The following is a 23,734-nucleotide window of genomic DNA, read 5'->3' as shown; positions in this document are numbered from 1 at the left end:
TTTGGTTTTTCTCATATTTTGTCTTTTTGTCTTTTGATCTTTTGAAGGATGCCTCGGAAAGGTAGGAGATCCCAGGCTCAAAAAGTTCGTTGGACGAAGTTAGACCTGACAGGACAGACGTGCATGACGGACGTTGCTCAGTTTTCGACTGGACAGCACGGCGAAGATGGTGACAGCACATCTAGAATTCTATCCGTGCAGGCGTCTCATTGCCAGAGTGATGCAAGGTATGATGTTTTCTCACGAAATCATCAGTGCACATGTGTAGCTCTGACATTTCTTGCGTACCACAGTGAGGGAACTCAGTTCAAACAGTCTGATCTTGACCGAGTGCTACAGGAGGGTGACGCTTTGTATGTCGGCATTAAAATGCAACTTATTGCTGAAGGAAGATTGCGACAGGATCTTCTAAGCATGGATGAAGTACCTTTAAGCATCACAACTTCTAACCACACATACAGTGTACAGAAGTCAGAAGTGCTGAGGGGATATCTGAGAGCCAGAGGAATGCAAGAAATGGAAGGATGGTGGATTCCTCTTCATGAAAGACTTCAGTGTCTTTCTTCAGATGTCAGCCATGCATTGCTTATTGTTTCTCCAGAGTGTATTGCTGTGTTCAGAGATGCATCTGGAAGATATGGATTTTTTGATTCCCATTCCAGAACTGCTGAAGGTTTGCCACATCCAACTGGTGATGGAACTGCAGTTATGGTTACTTTTACTTACCTGACTGATATGGCCGACAAATTGCTTGAGCTTTTTCAGACTCGTGGTGCTGAGACTTGCTACGATTTCATGCCTATTTCTTTTGAAAAGGAGCAACAGTCTGAGAAACCATGCTCATCATCAGCATGTGTGTCACCATCTCAAGTAGCTTCATTTCTGCCAATAACACAAACAAATGCAGACATTGATCTTTTTCTTACAGATGACAAAAACCAAAGTGTCATAAAGGTTTTAAAAACAAACAAGCAAAGAAGAAGAAAAGAAATGCGTAAAGTTGTGAATCAGAAGCAAGAAGCAAAACTTGAGAAAACACCTCCACATTTTGAAGTCCGAGAACAAAGAAGAAGAGAATATGAAAGAGAGAAATATGCCACCAGTTTTCAGTTTCGGAAGAAGAAATTGGAGGGTACCAAAAAGAAGTATGATCAAGATCCTTTTACCAGATTAAAAAAGATTAAGTACTTGGCCAAGAGGTACAACACTGATGTTCTCTTCCAGAAAAAAAGGAAAGATTACTTAATCAGGAAGTACCGCAGTGATGCTCTTTTTCAGAAGAAAAAGAGGGCCTACATGAGCAGACAGTACAAGATGGATGCTATTTTACAGAACAAGAAGGACTACATGGTCAGGAGGTACCATACTGATGCTGTTTTCCAGCAGAACAAGAAGGACTACATGGCCAGGAGGTACCATAATGATGATGTTTTCCAGGGAAACAAGAAGGACTACACAGTCAGGAGGTACCATAATGATGCTGTTTTCCAGAGAAACAAGAAGGACTACACAGTCAGGAGGTACCATAATGATGCTGTTTTCCAGAGAAACAAGAAGGACTACATGGTCAGGAGGTACCATACTGATGCTGTTTTCCAGAGCAACAAGAAGGACTACACGGTCAGGAGGTACCATAATGATGCTGTTTTCCAGAGAAACAAGAAGGACTACATGGTCAGGAGGTACCATACTGATGCTGTTTTCCAGAGCAACAAGAAGAACTACACGGTCAGGAGGTACAATACTGATGCTGTTTTCCAGAGAAACAAGAAGGACTACATGGTCAGGAGGTACCATACTGATACTGTTTTCCAGAGAAACAAGAAGGACTACATGGTCAGGAGGTACCATACTGATGCTGTTTTCCAGAGAAACAAGAAGGACTACATGGTCAGGAGGTACCATACTGATTCTGTTGTCCAGAGGAACAAGAAGGACTACATGGTCAGGAGGTACCACACTGATGCTCCTTTCCAAAAGAAAATGAAGGACTACATGGCCAGAAGATACACAAGTGATGCAGACTTTAGGTCACATCACATTCTTCTTTGTACTCTCCAGAAGAAACAGAGGTGTCTCGCTGATGCTGGATTCCACATTCTTCACAAGCTGAGATGTGCATTAAAGATCAAAAGAAAGTACAAGCCATTCCTTCGTTCCAGCCAGGACGCACCCACTTCTGATGCGACAAACCAGCCTGTGTCCAACAGCTTGGTGCAAAAGGCCATCTCTGCATTTCAGTGTCAAGTTAAGCATGGTCCAACTTACGTCTGCACAGTGTGTCACAGGACTCTTTTTCCAAATCAAGTCAAGGTGTGTAACAGAACACAATATGTCAAGAATGTTCTTGTTGCAGCATGTTGCTTAACCGGAAAATATGTCCATGCTTGTGACCGTGCCTGCACAATTCCTTGTGCAGTTCCAGAAGAGAGGAGACAGGAATGGATCTGCCACACTTGTCACAATCATCTGAAGAGAGGATCTATGCCCTCTATTGCAGTGGCAAACAACCTCGAATTGCCTCCCATCCCTGCAGAACTACTCGAACTGAACGTGCTTGAGCGACAGCTCATTGCCAGAATCGTTCCCTTTGCAAAAATAGTTGCATTGCCCAAAGGACAGCAAAGAGCAGTGCATGGTGCTGTTGTGTGTGTTCCCTCTGAGGTGGAGCAAACAGTCAACTGTCTGCCACGGCCTAGCAGTGAGTCCCAGCTTCTACAGGTAAAGCTGAAAAGGCACATCAAGTTCAAAGGGTACCAACACTTCCATACGGTGAATATGCACAATGTGCTAGCCGCTTTAAGGAAACTGAAAGCTACGCATTCAGAGTACAGTGACATCGTGATAAGTGAAGCTGCCACATTTGAACTTCTCCCTGATGATGAGCTGAATGACACAGAGGAGAATCAGGAAGTTGTTGCCTCTGAACAGGATGACCAGAACGTCAGCACTGAGGAAAAGGATGAACTCAGGCCTGGTCTCACTCTGGACACATGCATGCAGCCACTTGACATTGGACAGGACTTGCTGTCGTACGGCGAGGGAATTTTCAGCATTGCGCCTGCTCAAGGGAAAAAGCCAGTCGGATTTTTCCGTATTCCAAAGTTGGAAGCCATGTCTTTCCCTGTCCAGTTTTGCACTGGACAGAACACAATTGATGAGGCGCGACAAGTTGCATTGTCACCGAGCATGTACTTCAATGCTAGACTGTTCTGCGTGGATACTCGTTTCGCCAAAGACCAGAGTTATCTCTTCTTTGCACAGTTTGTCACTGAAACGCACATGGCTAGAAACAGCATGTCTATCCAGTTGCGAAAAGGCAAACCCGTTACGAGAGATGGACGTAGGATCTCCAACAAGCTTCTTCAGGACGATCGTGAGGTGGAAAGGCTGGTCCACAGCCGTGACGCCACAAGGTTCATGCAACCCTTGAGGGGCACTCCATCTTACTGGGAGAAAACGTTGAGAGATCTACAGGCCATGATCCGGCAGTTGGGGACTCCTACTTTTTTTTGCACTTTTAGTGCAGCCGAAATGCGATGGCCTGAAGTGATAACGGCAATCAAGGCTCAGCAAGGTGAAGAGGTTGACTTTTCGGAGCTTGACTGGACGACGAAATGTGAAATCCTTCGAAGTAACCCCGTCACCGTCATGCGGATGTTTGAGAAACGGGTGGATGCGTTAATGACTCATCTGCTTTTGTCACCTGCTCAACCCATCGGTGAAGTCGAGGATTACTTTTATCGAGTCGAGTTTCAAGCCAGAGGAAGCCCTCATATTCATCTGCTGGCCTGGGTGAAGGGGGCGCCAGAGTTTGAAAGTCAGTCTGATAAAGAAGTGTGTGACTTCATTGACCATTACGTTTCCTGCCAGTTGCCGGACCCTACCACCGACCCCGAGCTTCATAAAATCGTCACCGAAGTTCAACTTCACAGCAGGAAGCACTCCAAATCTTGCAAGAAAGGAAACCTGTTGTGTAGGTATGGGTTCCCTAAACTCCCCGTCTCTGAGACCACCATCACCCGTCCACGACCACCGCGTCCTGAGGAAGACGAGGACGAAGACCCAAACCGCCCAGACGGAAAGAAGGCAAGACAGGAAGCTCTCCGAAAAGCAATAAACGACGCAAGGAAGAAACTCAAGCCGGTGTGGGATTTGTTAAATGATCCCCAGGCCTCCTTTGACAGCTTGTCAGACCTGCTGGCCAAATGTAATCTGTCCATGAAGGATTACAATGGTTACGTTGAGGCATTGACCACTTCGAGTGTGATTTTGCTGAAGCGTGATCCAAAGGAGGCTTGGGTGAATGGATACAACCCAGATCTGCTGAGGGCATGGAACGCCAACATGGACATTCAGTTTGTTCTGGACTCTTACAGCTGTATCATGTACATGCTGTCTTACATTTCCAAGCCAGAGCACGAAATGAATGATTTCCTGAAGAGCGTCATCAAGGGTGTTCGCGAAAGCAACGTGAACGAAGAGGACGAAATGAAGAACATAATGCAGGCCTACTCCAAACACAGGCAGGTGAGCGCTCAGGAGTCTGTGGCAAGAACATGCAGCTTACCAATGAAGAAGTGTTCGCGAAACGTTGTGTTTATACCGACGGATGACGACGCCCTGAAGATGAGTTTGCCCCTTAGTGCCCTGCACAACAAAGATCCTGATTCAGAGGATGTCTGGATGTCAGGTTTGATAGACAAATACAGAGCAAGGCCTCAAACACTGGAGTTCGAGATGATGTGTCTGGCGGACTTCGTCTCCAATTACCGTGTTGTGTATGGTCGGCAAACTCAAGGAAAGAATGTCCTCCGACTGCTCAATGGTATGGGCTTCATTCAGAAGAGGACTGTTGGTAAGGCTGCGATCATCAGGTATGCTCGGTTTTCGGAGGAGAAGCAACCGGAAAAGCATTACGGAAGACTGGTGAAACTTTATGTGCCACATCGCTTCAACGAACAGCTGAAACCCCAGCGATATCCAACTTATCAGGAGTTTTACAAAGGTGCGTTTGTTGAACTCCCGGCACACCCCGGGCTCCTGATGCCTGTCTGCGCCATAGTCAAAGCACACCAGGAGAACTATGAAAAACATAGCAAAGAGGTGGATCAAGCAATCGAACAGCTGCAGCGGGAAGGACCACCTGAGAATGCTTGGACCGCCTTTGCGCCTGAAGTTGACGTAGATCGCCTGGAGTGCATAGCGGAACGAGAAGACGTCGATCCAGAAGAAGATGAACAAGACGATGTCCCGGAATACCAGATTCTTCGTGGAGATGGAGACGGAGTCGTACCACAGATAGAGGCACCACAGATGACTGCTGAATTTGTCAGGAGGATGTTCAGGAGTCTAAACGAGACGCAGGCAGCCATTTTTTACGCTGTCCGCCAGTGGTGTCAGAAGCGTGTGTGGGGTCACAATCCAGAGCAGTTTTTTTACTTCTTGTCAGGCGGTGCTGGCTGTGGGAAGTCACACGTCATCAAGTGCGTACACGCGGAGGCAACCAAGATTCTGCGACAACTCCCTCGACTCCGGGAAGAAGGGGATCTCTCAGTGCCTACGGTGCTGTTGTCTGCGTTTACTGGAACGGCAGCATTCAACATCTCCGGTAAAACGCTGCATTCCCTTTTAAAGCTGCCACGGAGTCTGAAGCCACCATACCAGGGACTTGGAAACTCCCTTGATGAAGTGAGAGCAGGTTTACGCGACGTGGAGATCCTTATCATCGACGAGGTATCCATGATCTCAAAGGACATGTTCGCTTACATCAACTGGAGATTTCAGCAGATCAAAGGCAGCAAGAAGCCTTTTGGAGGGATCTCTTGTCTCGCCGTAGGGGATTATTATCAGCTGCCCCCGACAGGAAAAGCCAAACCGCTGTGCGTGTTTGAAGAGGATGTGCTGGACTTCTGGAAGGACAATTTTCAAATCGTCACCCTGACAGAGATCATGCGCCAGAAAGAAGACCTCGCTTTCGCTCAGCTGTTGAACAGACTGCGAGCAAAGCCGAAGGCCGAACCTCTCAGGGAAGACGATAGAGCTTTGTTACTCCAAGCTGTGAAAAATTCAGAAGACTGTCCGCGTGAAGCTCTGCACATATTCGCCACCAACAAAGAAGTCCTCAAGTTCAATACAGAGACTGTGCAGGCCCTTTACACTGACATCATAACAATTGATGCCGAAGACTACAGGAAAGACCCCACAACAGGAGGGATGAAGAGACTACGCAAACCCGCCACTGGAAAAAAGGACAACTTACTTGACACCATAGAAGTTGCCGTGGGAGTTCGTGTAATGGTGACCAGGAATCTGGACGTAGAAGACGGAATCGTCAACGGATGTTTTGGCAGGATTGCAAACATCGTCACCAAACAGAAAGATGGAATCGCCACAGTGGAGAGGCTAGGCCTTCAACTCGACAATCCGAACGCCGGCCAGAAACATCGGAAAAAAGTAGGAGGTGAAGAAGACGTCTTGGTCTACATCGAGAGATCCGAAGAGACTCTGAGGAAAGGAGCGGTTCGTCGTCAGTTTCCCATCAAGCTAGCTTATGCCTGCACAGCCCACAAAGTTCAAGGCATGACAATGCAGTCTGCAGTAGTGTCCTTGAAGAAGATTTTTGAGCCAGGAATGGCCTACGTTGCCCTTAGCAGAACCACTTCCCTACGTGGATTACACATCACAGACTTCGACGAGAAGAAGATATATGCAAATCCTGAAATCACAGCCTCTTTGCAGGCCATGAGGACAGCACCAGTCGAAGAAATTATGCCACTTCTGCGGCACGTTAGGGAGAACAGGCAGGAACATACCCTCACCATCATTCACCACAACACAGAAGGACTTGGACCCCACATCGAGGACATCAGATTGCATCATGAGCTGCGTCACGCGGATATTCTCTGTCTGATGGAAACACACCTGTCCGGATCGTCTACTTCATCGGATCTCCAATTGGACGGATATAACCTATTTACCCGCAACAGACACGTCTCCTACTCCACACATCAAGACATTGGGAAGAAGAACGGAGGTGGAGTCGCAATATATTGCAAGGAGCACATTCCAGCTCAGCCCCGGCAATATATACAAAATGTGACCGATCTGGAGTTCGTTGTCATCAAATTAGATTCACCAATAAAGGCAGCCATCGTTGCTGTGTATAGGCCGCCACAGTACAACGTTGGCGATTTTTTGACTAACCTGAAGGGTATGCTGGATTATCTTGACCTCGCACACGACGACCTTGTCATCATCTGTGGAGACTTTAATGAGGACCTCCTGCACACTGGGAAAAAACCTATTCTGGAGTTGTTTCAAGCTCGAGGGTACACTCAACTGATAACAACAGCGACGACGGACAAACACACACTACTCGATCATATCTTCATTTCGAATCCGGACCTCTGCCTTCAGTCGGGTGTCATACAGAGCTACCACAGTTACCACAATCCTGTGTACTGTGTTTTGCGTTTGACATAGGTGGTTTTGTTTTGGTTGTCGTTGGGAAATGTTTTGCAGTGTAATGCCAACGGGTTGGCTTGCATGGTTGTGTTTTTGTGTTATGCCATACAGAACCGTTGGGACCATGCATGCATTAAAGGTGCGGGTTGGGCTTTCCGACAGCCTTATCCAACGGGTTGGCTTGTATGGTTGAGTTTTGGTGTTAGGCCATACGGAACCGTTGGGACCATGCATGCTTTAAAGGTGCGGGTTGGGCTTTCCGACAGCCTTAGCCAACGGGTTGGCACGTATGGTTGAGTTTTGGTGTTAGGCCATACGGAACCGTTGGGACCATGCATGCTTTAAAGGTGCGGGTTGGGCTTTCCGACAGCCTTAGCCAACGGGTTGGCACGTATGGTTGAGTTTTGGTGTTAGGCCATACGGAACCGTGGCACTGTGCATTCATTAACGGTGCCAGTGGGCTCAGAACAGCCTTAGCCAACGGGTTGGCGCGTATGGTTGAGTTGTGGTGAGACGTATAGTTGTCTTGAGGTTTTGTGGCGTTGAGCTACCGGGATAGAAGAGCAGCAGCCTACAGCAGCAGGAAAGATGAAGATAGAAGTAGACTGGCAGCTTCAGGGAGGACACTGGCAGCAGCACCAGCGATAGACAGGATACAGTGAGCTCCAGGAAAGCAGTAAGTGAGTAACAGCACTAACATGAAGATAGCAAGGTAAAGGGGGAGGTAGTAAGACACTATTATATTAGAAGTTTTTACTTGAATTTGTTCGACAATCTGTACTAAATGTATTATATGCAGTTCACTGTTATTCTGCCATTAATATGTGCCCTTCTGTAAAGTTGCAGGAAGAGACAATAGTAGTCCTGTCCAAGACTGGATGCTACTCTGCAATATACCATCCAAAGCTAAGTGTTTAAACATTTTGATTCAATCACTGTACTACTGCACATCATAACCACATTTGTAGGAAAATGTTAATCCTAATCTCATTTTGATGTTGATGTTTTTCAGCAGTTGTGCAGTTGAAGTAAGAATGCCTGAGAAGATCAAGTGTGCTAATGATGACAGCATCTGAATACCGGCATCTGTGGTAAGCATAAGATTATAATTGGTTTAGATTTGGAAGATTGTTTTGTGACTAAATAAAAATTAGTAGTGTCTTTCTGTAGAGTTAAGTTGTGAATTTACTTTTATTTACTAGTTTATTAGTATTTGTGAATGATAATGATCCCATTATTCATTTATTATTTACAGGATGGGACCAGTAGTTGATGGCACTGAAGACCAGAGCAAGGCCAATGCTGAAGACAGAAGAAGCAGAGAAATAAGCATACTAAAGCACTGATGTAAGTTCATAAATACTTCTAGTGAAATCTAGTGTTTCAATCCATTTTATTATACACTGAGCTTAGAATTTTAAAGTGTAAACGGTTCTCCTGCAACACAAATCACAACTGTCTTTCAAACTTTGTTTTTCATAAGTCTTGATGAGTCAAAACAATTCAAATAAATTTACTAACGGTATCACATCTGTAATAATTCCTCTACCACAGGACATCCAGCCTGCAAGACGAGTCAGGTCCAGTGGCTAGATGGCGGGCGATCCTTCATCTAATAATCCGAAGACCAGTTAATCTTAATATGTTTAGAAATTATTTGACCATACAACATAATTGGTTAAATTTCTAAATATATTAATATTCCATATATTAGGTTAAATTAATGTGTTTTTGCAATGTCTGCGCCATGCCAGAAGAGGATGGGTTTCCCCCTTTGTTGAGTCGGGTTCCTCTCAAGGTTTTTACCTCCTGACTTTATGGAGTTTTTTCCTTGCCACTGTCGCCATTGGCTTGCTCACTGGGGGTGTTGTGCCAGATTCTGTCCGTCTCTCGGGTCCTTTCCAACCAGGGTTTCCAAAACGGGTTTTTGAGTTGATTAAAATCGTGTAAATAATTAATTAATATTAAAATAAATATGTTGGACTGCACAATTATTCAAAGTTAAAAATAAACCATGTTATGGCGATAATCAAAACTAAGACAGCTTAATTTAATTTAAATTCATTAAAACACTGTATAAGTGTATATATAATATATATATATACGTAAAAATATGTGTATATCTAAACATCTGCATGTATCTACATTTATTTATGCGACTTTATGTATATATCTTAATTTATATGTAACTGTCTATATATATATATATATATATATATATATATATATTTGCTAAATCATTTATAAACATAAATGAATTCAAAATACTTAAGTGATGTTTAAAATGATAAGTTTTACAGTTAAAGCTTAGTAATATTATATTTATTATATATTGAGTAACATATTATATTAATATATTTATTATAATTCTGTAAAGTAAAATGGTCATGTATTCATATTTTATTTTATTATACAGTACAATTGTCGCATTGCAAGAGTAATATTTCTGTTTTCACTTTTATAATTTTAATAGTGGTAATACAATAAGGGTATAATATTTAAATGACTTCACTGAAATAATGTTTACTGGTAGTCAATAAAACACTTTAGGATCTAGATGCGTGGCTGGGATTGGGATTGGTGGACAGGATTTGGCACAACAGGTGCTTTAAATCATTTTAATAAACATTTTAGGTGAATTGGCAAATCTCAAGCCTGTTTGTCTTTATTGAATAGTACATTGAGTTGGTAAGAACTTTTAAAAAAGGTTTCTACATTTCTCTAAATGAAGACCACATTAAGTGTAAATATTTATTTATTGTTTTATTATAATTTTGCAAATGAACTATGTGTACTTATCTAATTCAAGACCACAATATGTCTGAATATCCAATAAGCAAACTTTAGTCTCTAAACCTGAAAATATCACACTCTTACTTGATCTGGACAGGTGTCATTAATCACTTGAGTTTTCACTTCTTGGATTACTATTATAGCTCAGAGCAAGATCATTCACTGCTTATATGTCACTCGTGTGTTGAACTGCATGCTAGTACTAATCGTATTATTTCTGCCACAGAAAGACAGACTAAAATAGTACAAGTGTTATGTAGGTTTGTAGTTCTAAATTCAGCAACATTATATTTTTTATAACCTGCCTTGTCTCATCTGATAACAAATGTCCACTTTACATTTACTTTATGCTCAATACATAACAAACAGACACATTTCAACAGGATTGTATAGAGTCACAATTTCACTATGGAGCCAGTTCACAAACTTTTGTGGTGAGTCAAATTTGCAATATTGCAATGTTTGTTAGTTTATTTTAAAAATTGATGCACATTTAATCATATATGCACCTTACTGAAAACGAATGACAAACATGATTTTGTAGATATACATTAGTCAACATTTGAAGTGGATCAACCTTTCATCAAATTTGTCCTTATAGCAAAAAGAATATCTATTCTTGTCTTAGGACCACTTTGACATTTTTGATCCCCTTCAGATGTTGACTACTATATAGTATTTTTTTTATGTATGTACTACTAGCACTTCCAAGGTTTTTAAAAATATATATATTGTCTGAAAATTGAACCCCATCCAACCTGAACAGTTCACTTTTCTTCTCTGTTATATCTTTATTATTGATAAACACTCAACCAATGTCAGTCATGTATTAAGTTCCTGGCTTTGTTCATCTTCTGGCCTTTTCTGGAAAAAAAAAAAAGTATTGTGGTATTGTTGCTGAAATTGCTGAAAAGTCCTCTTTGCAGTGCTGAAAGGTTGAGAGCATGACATCCAGAAGCTGGCTCTATCTCATGCCTTCCTTCCCAAATCTCTGGAGTATTCTGGAGACCCAGGTTTGGTTACAAGGTGACCTCAGTTGTGACCGACAATTAGTACAATTTTCTCTTAAATATTGTGTTAAAAGTTTATTAATGCATTTATTTATTTTTTTATTAATTATAAGCTAAATGGAAAAAACGAAAATGGAGTGTCTATTTGTATAAACTCCGTCCATCAATGTGTGATGTGAATTGTGAGTACTATATGGTTGCTTAACGTCAGTTTCTGTGGTGTAGAGGGTAAAACGCCAGTATACTGTTTCGACGCGGTTGACCCGGGTTCGATTCTGCCTTCTGGCAAGTTTTTTTTTTCTTCTTCAGAAATTTCTTATCAAATGAGAAATACATTTATTTTGAATAAAAATTAAGGTAATAATCTCAAAGTTGAAAATAAAGTATCCATTAGTGTTAGGGTAGGTGTAGATAGGGCTTATTGCCCCAAATAAGGCAGCATCTATTTAATAAGTAGAATTAAAACTATAATTTAAACTCAAAACATAATTACTGCATACTGTTTAAACTAACTACAATACTGATGTGCAGATAATTTGGCCTTTTTGCAATAAATATTATAAATAGCAGAAAATCCTGCTATTTTAACAGTGTAAATAAGATCTATAGCTATTTGCACTTAATGTAAATAGAACTCATTGCTATTTGCACTTAGTGCAATCACATAAGTATGCCCTATCATCATACAGACATGGGGTTGGGCTCTTTTGACTCAGGTGGGAAATCACTTTGTAAATATCACCATGGTAAATGTGTACCCACACCCTAGCAGCCATTTACAGCAACCTAGCAACCGTATACATACAACATAAGGTAGCCATATCTCAGCTCCACATCATAATACAGACACCATGGGTAAATAAATAAATACTCATACAATAACTTCATACCCCTAGCAACCAATTACATCACCCTAGCAACCGAGGGCCGAGTTTTGCCACCGCAAGCACCACTCACATTTTCTTCAGGAAATGTACATATCTAGTTATTATTATTATTCTTACTTCTTCCGTACGTTTTTCGGCGCGTAACTAGTCCCGCAGTTTTTGTCATAGACCCTCGAAACGGGCGTCAAATCGTGCGTCCTATATAGATTCGGTGTGCTATGACTTTTATAAGCGATCGGGGGTACGATGACATCACACGGGGGGCAAAAGCGACCCTAAATTTACAACAACAATGCATTACGGCCAACTTTAACGGGACGTAGCGCAGACCCCGAATTTCGTAGAAACACGTGATTCACCACAACTGGAGAGGCTGTCAAGCTGTGCGAGAACACATCTCGCAATGGGGTGTAAGTTGTACCCCTGGGGCGCAAATGCCCCTCTTTTATTCAAATTTTGGCGCGCCCCTCGTCCCGCAATTTTTGTCGTAGACCCTCGAAATGGGTGTCAAATTGTGCGGCCAATAGGGGAATGTAGATCCCCGACTTTTATAAGCGAACAGGGGTACGATGATGTCACAGCCAATTTTTATTCGGCCCCAAAATCCCATAGACAACGCATTGGGACGAATTTTGACCGGACGTAGCGCCAAGCAAGAATTTCGTAGAAACATGTGATTTGCCACATCTGGAGAGGCTATCAAGCTGTGCGAGACGAGTCCTCGCAATGGGGTAAAAGTTGTACCCCTGGGGTGCAAGAGCTCTCCAAATTTGCCCCATTGACTTATAATGGTAAGGGACGTCCCATGAAAACCCATGGTAATTTACATAGGGATTTTGCATTGGGCATAACTCAGCATCACATTGGCCTAGAGACATGGAGGCGGGCTCATTTTACTCAGATGGCCAATCAGACTCTCCGGATCATCATGAAGGTGTCAAGCCACGCCCTAGCAACCATTTAGGGTACCCTAGCAACTGATCCCATAGACTTCCATTATAAGGGCCCAGATGCATATCTCTGGATCAGAGTGTCATAGAGACATGGGGGCGGACTCCTTTGAGTCGGGGCAGCAAACGCCCAATCACCAATCAACATTGACACTCCCTAGCAACCAAACAGAGTACCCTAGCAACCCAAAGCCACACAGGCATATCTTCAGACCTGAATGTCACAGAGACATGGGGGTTGGTTTATATCACTCATACTGGCAACTACACTATACAGTGTCGTCACTGGCCACTCCCTAGCAACCAAACAGAGTACCCTAGCAACCTAAAGCCACACAGGCATATCTTCTGACCTGAATGTCACAGAGACATGGGGGTTGGTTTATATCACTCATACTGGCAACTACACCTTACAGTGTCGTCATTGGCCACTCCCTAGCAACCAAACAGAGTACCCTAGCAACCAATTAGCAAGACCTATATTTTTGTATCAGAATGTCGCATAGACATGGGAGTTGCTACTTTTGACTCATGCTAGCAAACTCTCAACATGCTACACATGCTAGCACTCAATAGCTTCATGCTAATAGCAATTAGCTAAGGGCTAATCAGGCAAAGACCTCTATAACACTCCATAGTAATGATCTTTGACAAGTAGCAACTGCATACCAATGCCATAGCAACTAGCCCGGTTACCTTAGCAACGGCCCTAGCAACCACCCAAGTACCCTAGCAACCGCATAGCAACTGCCCTAGCAACCACCCGAGTACCATAGCAACCGCATAGCAACACCTTAGCAACCACCCTGGGTACCCTAGCAACCGCATAGCAACACCCTAGCAACCACCCTGGATACCCTAGCAACCACATAGCAACACCCTAGCAACCACCCTGGGTACCCTAGCAACGGCCCTAGCAACCACCCCGGGTACCCTAGCAACCGCATAGCAACACCCTAGCAACCACCCCGGATACCCTAGCAACGGCCCTAGCAACCACCCCGGGTACCATAGCAACCGCATAGCAACACCCTAGCAACCATCCTGGGTACCCTAGCAACCGCATAGCGTCACCCTAGCAACCACCCTGGGTACCCTAGCAACCGCATAGCAACACCTTAGCAACCACCCTGGGTACCCTAGCAACGGCCCTAGCAACCACCCCGGGTACCCTAGCAACCGCATAGCAACACCCTAGCAACCACCCCGGATACCCTAGCAACGGCCCTAGCAACCACCCCGGGTACCATAGCAACCGCATAGCAACACCCTAGCAACCATCCTGGGTACCCTAGCAACCGCATAGCGTCACCCTAGCAACCACCCTGGGTACCCTAGCAACCGCATAGCAACACCCTAGCAACCACCCCGGGTACCATAGCAACGGCCCTAGCAACCATCATGGGTGCCATAGCAACTGCATATCAACACCCTAGCAACCGAGGGCCGAGTTTTGCATCTGCAAGCACCACTCACATTTTCTTCAGGAAATGTACATATCTAGTATTACTATTACTGTTCGCCCTGACAAAACTTCGGCGCGTAACTCGTCCTGCATCGTTTGGCGTAGACCCATTAATGAGGTCTCAAATCGACCGGCTCATTGAGGAGAGGTGTGCTATGACTTTTGTAAGCGATCGGACTTACGATGTTCACACAGCGCACGAAAAAGCGGGCCAAAAAATCCCATTGATTTACAATGGCAGAATGTCTGTGAATTTGAATCTCAACTGTCACTTTCTCACACACACAGACAGGCCCATATAAACTTTGGTGCGTAATTTGTCCGGCACCGTTGGCCGTAGACCCATGAATGAGGTGTCAAATGTTGCGGCTTATTGAGGAGAGGTGTGCTATGACTTTTTGGAGCGATTGGAGGTACTATGTTCAAACAGTGCATGAAAAAGTGGGCAAAAATATCCCATAGACTTTTATTGGCAGAATGTTCATGCAGGCCCAAAGGTACTTCGGCGTGTAACTCGTCCCACATCGTTTGTCAAGGACCCATGAATGACGTCTCAAATCGACCGGCTTATTGAGGAGAAGTGTGCTATGAATTTTTTAAGTGATCGGGCGTACGATTATCGTAAAGTGGGTGATAAATTTGGGCAAAATCTACGATAGACTAACATTGCCATACAATTTGTGATATATCTTTGGATCAGAAAGTCATAGAGGTTTGTGGGTTTGGACTCGGCCTATAAGTAGTGACCTATGATCTTCATAGCCACACCATAGCAACCAATTACATCACCCTAGCAACCGAGGGCCGAGTTTTGCCACCGCAAGCACCACTCACATTTTCTTCAGGAAATGTACATATCTAGTATTACTATTACTGTTCGCCCTGACAAAACTTCGGCGCGTAACTCGTCCCGCACCGTTTCGCGTAGACCTATGAATGAGGTCTCAAATCGACCGGCTCATTGAGGAGAGGTGTGCTATGACTTTTCTAAGTGATCGGACATACGATGTTCAAACAGCGCACGAAAAAGCGGGCCAAAAAATCCCATTGATTTACAATGGGAGAATGTCTGTGAATTTGAATCTCAACTGTCACTTTCTTACACACACACACACAGAGGCTCATAGGAACTTCGTTGCGTAATTTGTCCGGCACCGTTTGCCGTAGACCCATGAATGAGGTGTCAAATGTTGCGGCTTATTGAGGAGAGGTGTGCTATGACTTTTCAGAGCGATTGGAGCTACGAAGTTCAAACAGCGCACGAAAAAGCGGGCAAAAATATCCCATAGACTTTCATTGGCAGAATGTTCATGCAGGCCAATAGGAACTTCTTCGTGTAATTTGTCCCGCACCGTTTGTCATAGACCCTTGAATGACATCTCAAATCGACCGGCTTATTGAGGAGAGGTGTGCTATGAATTTTTGAAGCGATCGGGCGTACGATTATCGTAAAGCGGGTGAGAAATTTGGGCAAAATCTCAGATAGACTTAACATTGCCATACAATTTGTGAGATCATATCTTTGAATCAGAAAGACATAGGGGCTTGTGGTTGGGCTCTTTTGACTCGGCTTATAATTAGTAACCTACACAGCCACACCCTAACAACCAATTACATCACCCTAGCAACCGAGGGCCGAGTTTGCCACTGCAAGCACCACTCACATTTTCTTCAGGAAATGTACATATCTAGTTAGTGGTGCTTGCCATAGGCAAAGCATCACTATTACTATTCGACATACTTATTATTCTTCTTCTTCTTCTTCTTACTTCTTCCGTACGTTTTTCGGCGCGTAACTAGTCCCGCAGTTTTTGTCGTAGACCCTCGAAACGAAGTCAAATCGTGTGTCCTATATAGACTCGGTGTGCTATGACTTTTATAAGGGATCGGGGGTACGATGATGTCACACGGGGCAAAAAACCACCCCAAAATTTACAACGACAATGCATTACGGCCAACTTTGACGGGACGTAGCGCAGACCAAGAATTTCGTAAAAACACGTGATTCACCACATTTGGAGAGACTGTCAAGCTGTGGGAGAACATATCTCGCAATGGGGTGTAAGTTGTACCCCTGGGGCGCAAATGCCCCTCTTTCGTTCAAATTTTGGCGCGTCCCTCGTCCCACAATTTTTGTCGTAGACCCTCGAAATGGGCGTCAAATTGTGCGGCCAATACGGGACTGTAAATCCCCGACTTTTATAAGCGATCAGGGGTACGATGATGTCACCTGGGGTAATAATTCGGCCCCAAAATCCCATAGACAACGCATTGGGACGAATTTTGACGGGACGTAGCGCCAAGCAAGAATTTCGTAGAAACACGTGATTCGCCACATCTGGAGAGGCTATCAAGCTGTGCGAGAAGACTCCTCGCAATGGGGTAAAAGTTGTACCCCTGGGGTGCAAGAGCTCTCCAAATTTGCCCCATTGACTTTCTATGGTAAGGGACGTCCCATGAAAACCCATTGTAATTTACATAGGGATTTTGCATTGGGCATAACTCAGCATCACATTGGCCTAGAGACATGGAGGCGGGTTCATTTTACTCAGATGGCCAATCAGACTCTCCGGATTATCATGAAGGTGTCAAGCCACGCCCTAGCAACCATTTAGGGCACCCTAGCAACTGATCCCATAGACTTCCATTATAAAGGCACAGATGCATATCTCTGGATCACAGTGTCATAGAGACTTGGGAGTGGGCTCGTTTGATTCGGGCCAATCATGAATTACCAATGACACTATCTAGCCACGCCCTAGCAACCATTATCAAGCACCCTAGCAACCAAAACCCACACAGGCATATCTTTAGATCTGAATGTCACAGAGACATGGGGGTTGGTTTATATCACTCATACTGGCAACTACAATTTACAATGTTGTCATTGGCCACTCCCTAGCAACCAAACAGAGTACCCTAGCAACCCGAATCCACACAGGCATATCTTCAGACCTGAATGTCACAGAGACATGGGGGTTGGTTTATATCACTCATACTGGCAACTACACTTTACAGTGTTTTCATTGGCCACTCCCTAGCAACCAAACAGGGTACCCTAGCAACCAATTAGCAAGACCTATATCTTTGTATTAGAATGTCGCATAGACATGGGAGTTGCTACTTTTGACTCATGCTAGCAAACTCTCAACATGCTACACATGCTAGCACTCAATGGCTGCATGCTAATAGCAATTAGCTAAGGGCTAATCAATCAAAGACCTCTATAACACTCCATAGTAATGATCTTTGACATATAGCAACTGCCTACCAATGCCCTAGCAACTACCCCGGGTACCGTAGCAACGGCCCTAGCAACCACCCAAGTACCATAGCAACTGCATAGCAACGGCCCTAGTAACCACCTGAGTACCATAGCAACCACATAGCAACACCTTAGCAACCACCCTGGTTACCCTAGCAACCACATAGCAACACCCTAGCAACCACCCTGGGTACCCTAGCAACCACATAGCAACACCCTAGCAACCACCCTGGGTACCCTAGCAACGGCCCTAGCAACCACCCCGGGTACCCTAGCAACCGCATAGCAACACCCTAGCAACCACCCCAGGTACCCTAGCAACGGCCCTAGCAACCACCCCGGGTACCCTACCAACGGCCCTAGCAACCACCCCGGGTACCCTAGCAACCCCATAGCAACACCCTAGCAACCACCCCGGGTACCCTAGCAACGGCCCTAGCAACCACCCCGGGTACCCTAGCAACGGCCCTAGCAACCACCCCGGATACCCTAGCAACCGCATAGCAACACCCTAGAAAACAACCCGGGTACCCTAGCAACCGCATAGCAACACCTTAGCAACCACCCTGGGTACCCTAGCAACGGCCCTAGCAACCACCCCGGGTACCCTAGCAACCACCCCGAGTACCCTTGTAACGGCCATAGCAACCACCCCGGGTACCCTAGCAACCGCATAGCAACACCCTAGCAACCACCCCATGTACCCTAGCAACCGCATAGCTACAACCTAGTAACCACCCCGGGTACCATAGCAACGGCCGTAGCAACCATCATGGGTGCCATAGCAACTGCATATCAACACCCTAGCAACCGAGGGCCGAGTTTTGCCACCGCAAGCACCACTCACATTTTCTTCAGGAAATGTACATATCTAGTATTACTATTACTGTTCGCCTTGACAAAACTTCGGCGCGTAACTCGTCCCGGACCGTTTGGCGTAGACCCATGAATGAGGTGTCAAATCGACCGGCTCACTAAGGAGAGGTGTGCTATGACTTTTCTAAGCGATCGGACCTACGATGTTTACACAGCGGAGGAAAAAGCGGGCCAAAAAATCCCATTGATTTACAATGGCAGAATGTCTGTCAATTTGAATCTCAACTGTCACTTTCTCACACACACAGACAGGCCCATAGGAACTTCGATGGGTAATTTGTCCGGAACCGTTTGCCGTAGACCCATGAATGAGGTGTCAAATGTTGCGGCTTATTGAGGAGAGGTGTGCTATGACTTTTCGGAGCGATTGGAGGTACGATGTTCAAACAGCCCACAAAAAAGCTGGCAAAAATATCCCATAGACTTTCATTGGCAGAATGTTAATTCAGGCCCAAAGGTACTTCGACTTGTCACTCGTCCCACACCGTTTGTCATAGACCCATGAATGACGTCTCAAATCGACCGGCTTATTGAGGAGAGGTGTGCTATGAATTTTTGAAGCGATCGGGCGTACGATTATCGTAAAGCGGGTGAGAAATTTGGGCAAAATCTCAGATAGACTATCATTGCCATACAATTTGTGAGATCATATCTTTGGATCAGAAAGTTATAGAGGTTTGTGGGTTTGGATTCAACTTATAAGTAGTGACCTATGTTCTTCATAGCCACACCCTAGCAACCAATTACATCACCCTTGCAACTGAGGGCCGAGTTTTGCCACTGCAAGCACCACTCACATTTTCTTCAGGAAATGTACATATCTAGTATTACTATTACTGTTCGCCCTGACAAAACTTCGGCGCGTAACTCGTCCCGCACCGTTTCGCGTAGACCTATGAATGAGGTCTCAAATCGACCGGCTCATTGAGGAGAGGTGTGCTATGACTTTTCTAAGTGATCGGACATACGATGTTCAAACAGCGCACGAAAAAGCGGGCCAAAAAATCCCATTGATTTACAATGGGAGAATGTCTGTGAATTTGAATCTCAACTGTCACTTTCTTACACACACACACACAGAGGCTCATAGGAACTTCGTTGCGTAATTTGTCCGGCACCGTTTGCCGTAGACCCATGAATGAGGTGTCAAATGTTGCGGCTTATTGAGGAGAGGTGTGCTATGACTTTTCAGAGCGATTGGAGCTACGAAGTTCAAACAGCGCACGAAAAAGCGGGCAAAAATATCCCATAGACTTTCATTGGCAGAATGTTCATGCAGGCCAATAGGAACTTCTTCGTGTAATTTGTCCCGCACCGTTTGTCATAGACCCTTGAATGACATCTCAAATCGACCGGCTTATTGAGGAGAGGTGTGCTATGAATTTTTGAAGCGATCGGGCGTACGATTATCGTAAAGCGGGTGAGAAATTTGGGCAAAATCTCAGATAGACTTAACATTGCCATACAATTTGTGAGATCATATCTTTGAATCAGAAAGACATAGGGGCTTGTGGTTGGGCTCTTTTGACTCGGCTTATAATTAGTAACCTACACAGCCACACCCTAACAACCAATTACATCACCCTAGCAACCGAGGGCCGAGTTTGCCACTGCAAGCACCACTCACATTTTCTTCAGGAAATGTACATATCTAGTTAGTGGTGCTTGCCATAGGCAAAGCATCACTATTACTGTTGTGCGTGCTTATTATTATTATTATAGATTCCGTACAGATTTTCGGCGCGTAACTAGTCCCGCAGTTTTTGTCGTAGACCCTCGAAACGGGCGTCAAATCGTGCGTCCTATATAGATTCGGTGTGCTATGACTTTTATAAGCGATCGGGGGTACGATGATGTCACACGGGGCAAAAAACCACCCCAAAATTTACAACAACAATGCATTACGGCCAACTTTGACGGGACGTAGCGCCGAGCGAGAATTTCGTAGAAACACGTGATTCTCCACACCTGGAGAGGCTATCAAGCTGTGCGAGGACACACCTCTCAATGGGGTATAAGTTGTACCCCTGGGGCACAAGAGCGCCCCAAAGTTGCCCCATTGACTTACTATGGTGAGGAACGGCCCATGAAACACATGTGTTTTTCCTACTATGGTAAATTACATAGGGATTTTGCATTGAACCTAACTCTGCATCACAGTGTCATAGAGACATGGGGGCGGGCTCATTTTACTCAGACAACCAATCAGACTCTCCGGATCACTGTGAAGCAGTCAAGCCACGCCCTAGCAACCATTTAGAGCACCCTAGCAACTGATCCCATAGGCCCCTATACAAAAGACCCATATGCATATCTTTGGATCAGAGGGTCATAGAGACATGGGGGTGGGCTCGTTTGACTCGGGAAGCAAACAGCCAATCATGAATCACCTTAACCTATTCCTAGCCACGCCCTAGCAACCATTATTAAGCAGCCTAGCAACCCAAACCCACACAGGCATATCTTCAGATCTGAATGTCATAGAGACATGGGGGTTGGTTTATATCATTCATACTGGCCAGGCGACTTTGGGGTATCATCATTGGCCACTCCTTAGCAACTAAACTGAGTACCCTAACAACCATTTAGCAAGACCTATATCTTTGCATCAGAATATCGTAGAGACATGGAGGTTGGTTTATATCATTCATACTGACAAGTAGACTTTGGGGTATCATCATTGGTCACTCCCTAGCAACTAAACTGAGTACCCTAGCAACCATTTAGCAAGACCTATATCTTTGCATCAGAATATCGTAGAGACATGGGAGTTGGTTTATATCATTCATACTGGCAAGTACACTTTGAAGTATCATCATTGGCCACTCCCTAGCAACTAAATAGAGTACCCTAGCAACCGTTTAGTAAGACCAATATCTTTGCATCAGAATATCGTAGAGACATGGGAGCTGGTTTATATCATTCATACTGGCAAGTACACTTTGAAGTATCATCATTGGCCACTCCTTAGCAACTAAATAGACTACCCTAGCAACCATTTTGCAAGATCTATATCTTTGCATCAGAATATCGTACAGACATGGGAGTTAGTGCTAACATGTTGTTAGCATCATGCTAGTCATGCTAGCATCATGCTAGTCATGCTAGCATGTTGTTAGCATTATGCTAGTCATGTTGATAGCATCATGCCAGTAATTTAAGCAAGTTGCTAGCATCATGCTAGTCATGTTCCTAGCATCATGCTAATCATGTTAACATGTTGCTAGCATCATGCTAGTCATGTTAGCATTTTGTTAACATCATGCTAGTAATGTTACCATGTTGGTAACATCATGCTAGTCATGTTAGCATGTTGCTAGCATAATGCTAATCCTGTTAACATGTTGTTAGCATCATGCTAGTCATGTTCCTAACATCATGCTAATCATGTTAACATGTTGCTAGCATCATGCTAGTCATGTTAGCATGTTGCTAGCATAATGCTAGTCATGTTAGCATGTTGCTAGCCTAATACTAATCCTATTAGCATGTTGTTAGCATCATGCTAGTCATGTTAACACAGCAAGCACCACTCACATTTTCTTCAGGAAATGTACATATCTAGTTAGTGGTGCTTGCCATAGGCAAAGCATCACTATTACTATCTCACATAACTATTATTATTATTATTCTTACTTCTTCCGTACACATTTCGGCGCGTAACTAGTCCCGCAGTTTTTGTCGTAGACCCTCGAAACGGGCGTCAAATCGTGCGTCCTATATAGACTCGGTGTGCTATGACTTTTATAAGGGATCGGGGGTACGATGATGTCACACGGGGCAAAAAAACACCCCAAAATTTACAACGACAATGCATTACGGCCAACTTCAACGGGACGTAGCGCAGACCCAGAATTTCATAGAAACCTGTGATTCACCACAACTGGAGAGGCTGTCAAGCTGTGCGAGAACACATAACGCAATGGGGTGTAAGTTGTACCCCTGGGGCGCAAATGCCCCTCTTTCGTTCAAATTTTGGCACGCCCCTCGTCCCCCAATATTTGAGGTAGACCCTCGAAATGGGCGTCAAATTGTGCGGCCAATACGGGAATGTAGATCCCCGACTTTTATAAGCGATCAGGGGTACGATGATGTCACAGCCAATTTTTATTCGGCCCCAAAATCCCATAGACAACGCATTGGGACGAATTTTGACGGGACGTAGCGCCAAGCAAGAATTTCGTAGAAACACGTGATTCGCCACATCTGGAGAGGCTATCAAGCTGTGCGAGAAGACTCCTCGCAATTGGGTAAAAGTTGTACCCCTGGGGTGCAAGAGCTCTCCAAATTTGCCCCATTGACTTTCTATGGTAAGGGACGTCCCATGAAAACCCATTGTAATTTACATAGGGATTTTGCATTGGGCATAACTCAGCATCACATTGGCCTAGAGACATGGAGGTTTGTTTATATCACTCATACTGGCAACTTCACTTTACAGTGTCGTCATTGGCCACTCCCTAGCAACCAAACAGAGTACCCTAGCAACCCAAAGCCACACAGGCATATCTTCAGACCTGAATGTCATAGAGACATGGGGGTTGGTTTATATCACTCATATTGGCAACTACACTTTACAGTGTCGTCATTGGCCACTCCCTAGCAACCAAACAGAGTACCCTAGCAACCAATTAGCAAGACTTGCATTTTTGTATCAGAATGTCGCATAGACATGGGAGTTGCTACTTTTGACTCATGCTAGCAAACTCTCAACATGCTACACATGCTAGCACTCAATAGCTTCATGCTAATAGCAATTAGCTAAGGGCTAATCAGGCAAAGACCTCTAAAACACTCCATTGTAATGATCTTTGACAAGTAGCAACTGCATACCAACGCCATAGCAACTAGCCCGGTTACCTTAGCAACGGCCCTAGCAACCACCCAAGTACCCTAGCAACCGCATAGCAACTGCCCTAGTAAACACCAGAGTACCATAGTAACCGCATAGCAACACCTTAGCAACCACCCTGGGTACCCTAGCAACGGCCCTAGCAACCACCCAGGTACCCTAGCAACCG

The 23,734-nt window shown here is 44.6% G+C and overlaps 1 long non-coding RNA gene across 1 annotated transcript; it reads left to right on the top strand.

Moving 5' to 3' along the window:
• Positions 1–53: 53 nt before the first annotated feature.
• LOC141325756 (uncharacterized) lies at positions 54–9,754 on the top strand. The gene is made up of 4 exons (XR_012353840.1): positions 54–227; positions 8,308–8,558; positions 8,723–8,814; positions 9,022–9,754. It is a non-coding gene; the product is annotated as an uncharacterized lncRNA (long non-coding RNA).
• The last annotated feature ends 13,980 nt before the right edge of the window (positions 9,755–23,734 follow it).

This window comes from Garra rufa, chromosome 1 (assembly GCF_049309525.1).
Source record: "Garra rufa chromosome 1, GarRuf1.0, whole genome shotgun sequence".
Taxonomy (NCBI): Eukaryota; Metazoa; Chordata; class Actinopteri; order Cypriniformes; family Cyprinidae; genus Garra; species Garra rufa.
This window is presented reverse-complemented; position numbering and strand designations above follow the sequence as displayed.